Source organism: Sardina pilchardus, chromosome 23 (assembly GCF_963854185.1).
Source record: "Sardina pilchardus chromosome 23, fSarPil1.1, whole genome shotgun sequence".
Taxonomy (NCBI): Eukaryota; Metazoa; Chordata; class Actinopteri; order Clupeiformes; family Clupeidae; genus Sardina; species Sardina pilchardus.
In genome coordinates, this window is record NC_085016.1 from 24,527,929 (window position 1) to 24,532,928 (window position 5,000).

The window sequence follows — 5,000 nt, forward strand, 5'->3', positions numbered from 1 at the left end:
TTTGTCATCAATGAATAAAATGTCCTCCTCCTGACGAGCAAAACGTTTTGCCAACGTGACAAATTGTCTGCAGGGTGTTGGAAAACGCTGGCTTGAGGAAAATGTCATGAATGAGGCTACTGAGGTATTTTGGTGTTTTGGTATGAATGTTGGTCAACCTGCAGCTGCGAGGAAGTAAAGAGATGTCGTCATGGAGACTTGCTGAGATGTTAATCGCGAACGTTAATCATCAACATTGTCTGTTGCTAGGAGTGCCCTGTTAGCTCTCATCTCTGGAAGTGTGTGTGTGTGTGTGTGTGTGTGCTCAACTGAACTGTTGTGAACGGTTCCTCAGGTTCTGAGTCTCCATCATGTCTGCAGGTTGAGCTCTTATGGTAGAGCCCTGTAAGATCTAGACCTCTGTGTGTGTGTGTGTGTGTGTGTGTGCTCAACTGAACTGTTGTGAACGGTTCCTCAGGTTCTGAGTCTCCATCATGTCTGCAGGTTGAGCTCTTATGGTAGAGCCCTGTAAGATCTAGACCTCTGTGTGGGTTTGGGTGTAGGGATTAGACCTAGAAAATGTGTGTGTGTGATAGAAACTATAGACCTGTGTGTGTGTGTGTGTGTGTGTGGGACAGGGAAGACCCTCTAGGGCTATCTGTGTGGTTTTCTGTGCTTAAATGGCTATGTACTTCACTGCTGTATTTTTTTTATGGCTTCCAAAAGCCTGTCTTGCTTTCTCTTTCAAATCATTCACGACCAGGTTGAAGTTTTGCACGCTCAGTGTAAACCAAAGTTGAATTATTTGCCCGACATCTGGAATCTTTCAGATTTTTTATTTTTTTTGGTGATTAATCTTCAGGGCCCTTGTCAGAACTTGTGCAAGACTTTTAGGTTCTGCTCCAGACCCTCTTCTGTTCTCTCTTTGTATCTCTCTCTCTCTTTCTCTCTTTCTCTCTCACTTGCTCGCGCTCTCGCTTTCTTGCCGGTGTTGGTTTAAGACTTTTAGGTTCTGCTGTAGACCCTCTTCTATTCTCTCTCTGTCTCTCTCTCTCTCTCTCTCTCTCTCTCTCTCTCTCTCTCTCTTTCTCTCTGTTTCTTTCTCTGTTATTCTCTCTCTCTCTCTCTCTCTCTCTCTCTCCCCGTTAGGGGGTGGGGAGGAGTCTCCGAGTCAGACCTCAGGGCCTTTAAAAGTGCCCGTAAAACATGTTTACGCCCCGAGAGGAGCACACACTCACACTCACACACACACACAGACACACACACACACACACACACTCACGCACGCACACATCACACCAGCAGAGTCGACGTGGAGCCTTCCTGTCAGTTTAGCAGCAGTAGACAGCACTGCTATAAACTCCACAGCCGATCTTTATCGTGTGTGTGTGTGTGTGTGTGTGTGGTTGTCCTTGTGCAGCACTAACAACTACCAAGTCTGGACCACAAAGTGCCTTCAACCACATTAGCAGACTCACTTAATTAAACTCGAGTGAAGACCGCCGACCCCGCCAGATCAAAGCCCAACCGTGTGCGTGCGTGTGTGTGTGCTGTGTAAATGTGTGTTCGGCCATGCTGGAATATTATTGTGTGTGTCTGTGTTGTGTAAGTGTGTGTGTGTGTGTGTGTGTGTTTGTCTGCTTGGGAGCCAGTGGAGTCATTTTACTTCCTCGTCACTGACTGAAATCAGCTGCTCGTTCCTACACGAACATTGACTCATCATGATTCCACACACACAGCACAGATGTACACATGCGCGCACACACACACACACACACGCACATAGACGTACGTACACAGATGTATGCACACGCGCGCACACACACACACACACACACACACACACACACACACACACCGGGTGAGAGCTGTGAATGCCCTGCTCTGTGTTTTCCACTTTGACCTCCACCACCTGGCACACACAGCCAAAACTGCCCTGCAAGGGGAAAATCTCCACACACACACACACACACACACACACACACACACACACACACACAGAGGGCTTTAGTAGGCTGAGGGCTGTTGACTCAGCAGTTTCACCTGTCGGGGTTGAGGCAAGAGGGCTCCCCCCCTGCCTGTATCTCATGCTTCTAGAACGCTGCCGCTGCCGGAGTTGTTTGCTGTTGATTGTTTATTTTGGTGGACGTTGTTTATTTTCTCTCTTTCTGCAGCTCATAAGCTCCTCTCCCTCTCTGTCCACTCTGTGCTGTCTGACATATGCTCTTCGCCATTTTATTTTACTCTTATCTCTACTCCCCCTTTTTTGTCATATTCTCTCTCTCTCTCTCTCTCTCTCTCTCTCTCTCTCTCTCTCTCTCTCTTCTCTCTTCTCTTTCACACACTCACACTCCCTCCCTCTCTCTCTCTCTCGCTCTCTTGTTCGCTCTCTCTCTTTTCTCTCTCTTTTCTCTCTCTTCTCTCGCTCTCTCTCTCACCCTCACACACACTCACACTCCCTCCCTCTCTCTCTCTCTGTGCTGTCGTTCTGAGGCGGGTGTGTTTATTATGTAAATGCCGGGTGTGGAGGCATGGCATCGCCAGCAGACTACCAACTAGACACACACACACACACTTTAATGGGCATCTTCTCTGGACACACACACACTGGACCTACAGGCCACTCAACACACGCACATAAAGACACACACACACACACACAGAGACAACTTACAACTTCCAACTTCCCTGGACAAACACACAAACGCACACACACTTTAATGGGCATCTTCCCTGGACCCATACGCCTCACTCTGCGCACACACACACACACACACACGGGTATACTAACTTAAATACACACAAACACACAAGCATACGCTGACACGCACAAGCACACACATGCGCTCACAAAACTCAAAGGAGAGCTTGAGTCCTAAAGGATTCAGCATCCTCCTTTATTGTGAGTGTGTGTGTGTGTGTGTGTGTGTGTGTGTTGAGTAGCAGTGCATACAACTCTCTCTCCCAAATTCTTATGTTAATTATGTAAATGAGCACTTTTGGATACGCTGGGACGTTCAGATTGGCATGCAGAAAGCACACACACACACACACACACACACACACACACCAAAAAACACTCTCCCCACCCAAATAATGGGCTTTGCCATTGTAGAAATGCAGGCTCAGTGAATTGAGCTAGTCTATATTTGGGTGGTGTTTTGAAGCACTCTTTGTCTATGGATCGTTTTAAGTGATTGTGTGTGTGTGTGTGTCGTTTGCTCTGTGTGTTCATTGATCCTGGAGCCCGGCTGGGGGTGTTAATGCATGTGACAGACAGATCAACCTCTTCAGTGCCTGTGAGGTGTGGAGGGAACAGCTGAGTGTGTGTGTGTGTGTGTGTGTGTGTGTCCTCTGACAGCTGGAGGCTTTTACTCTCTGGGTTCTAATAACAGATCGCAGGAGCACAAACAAAGATGAGGGGGGGAGGGTAGAGACCAAGAGAGAGGGATAGAATGAGCGGGAGAGAGAGAGAGAGAGAGAGAGAGAAGGAGGGAACGAGAGGATCAGGAGGGTTGAAGAAGAGAAGGCAAAAAGGTAGGAGAGATAGAGGTAGAGGAGAGAAGGAGATATGGAAGAAGTGGAGGAGGAGAGTGAGAATTAGAGGGATGTTGAAAATCAGCCTGTTTCACCAAATGGAAGCCAGGCTCCCTAAATGTTTAAGAAAATTATTGTCTCCTTTGTACTCCATTGCTGACTGGACTGGGACTGGGACTGGGACTGGGACTGGACTAGGATTGGTCTGGACTAGGACTCTCTGTTTGCTGGTGGAGCGCGTGGTGTGTAGCCCTGAGTATCGGCCAGAGATTTGACAATAGATATCATGTCAGTATCCTGGCACTCATTTTTGGCATCGTGGGGTTTTATGGTGGCCATGTTACGCTCCACCCCACCCCCTCCACACACACACACACACACACACACACACACACACACACAGAGAGATAGACAGTCCCATGTTGCCTCCACACACACACACACGCGCACATGCAGACAGACACGCAGACAGACAGTCCCATGTTGCTTCACCATGTACACACACACACACACACACACTGTTGCCTCACCACACGCACGCACACAGACCGAGTCCCATGTTGATTCCCCTGGCAGGGATCACTGTACACACAGCTGTGATGATGGCTCACTGTCGGAACACTGAGACCATCAGCCTGGCCACACACTCACACACACTCACACACATAAACAGAGATAGCCACACACACTTGAGCCTCTTCATATATGAAATCGGTTCATTCGATAATAACAAAACAATCTGTAATCAATAACAAATGCTCACTCCATCATCAATCACAGGAGAGTTTTTCTGTCTCTTCTTTATTCGCATCAAAACATGATCGGAAAACAACATGCGTCTCCATGTTCCTTTAAAAGTATGATTTTCAAATATGGACACTCTCGTGTCAGTTCCCCTAGCTCCCATAGCTATCTAACTGTAGCTCCATCAGAACATTTGGCAGTTGGCTGCTAAGTGAACAGTTGGTTGCTAGGTGCTAGGGTGGGATGATCACAAAGAAACATAGTGAAACAGGGTTGGGCTCACTGCTGTTGTGTCACCGCGGTCAGTCCAGGTCCGATAACCCGAGTCTCCGACCTGATGCTTTGGGTCAGAACGTCTGCTAAATCACCCTCACCTTGTAATACCTCAAAGATGAATGAATTAGTGTCTTTATTTGGGGCCAAGCTGTGAGGGCTTCCAACTTTCCTGCTACGAAGGTGAATTGAGGAAACCGTAATTCCGACTAGATAACTGGTCATCATGCCATGCAAATGAACCTCTGGCATCAAAACGGTCGAAGCTGATATGATGATGACATTGCAACCTGGCTAGAGAGTTTGTGATGGGAGTCTCCCAGAGGATTGTCAGTTCTGTTTCTAGGTGACCTGGCGATAGGTTAGCGGTCCGACATGAGCAGAATTCAAACGCCCGACGCCCAATCTCACACGACAGCAGTAAGTGATGACCACAAATAAACGATAAAAGCCTCTTTCAGTCACCG

General features: G+C 47.8%; 1 protein-coding gene across 4 annotated transcripts in view; it reads left to right on the top strand.

The window, feature by feature from the left end:
• Positions 1-5,000, top strand: part of LOC134071433 (tyrosine-protein phosphatase non-receptor type 4-like) — an 82,270-nt gene that overhangs the window by 58,090 nt on the left and 19,180 nt on the right. The window lies entirely within an intron of this gene.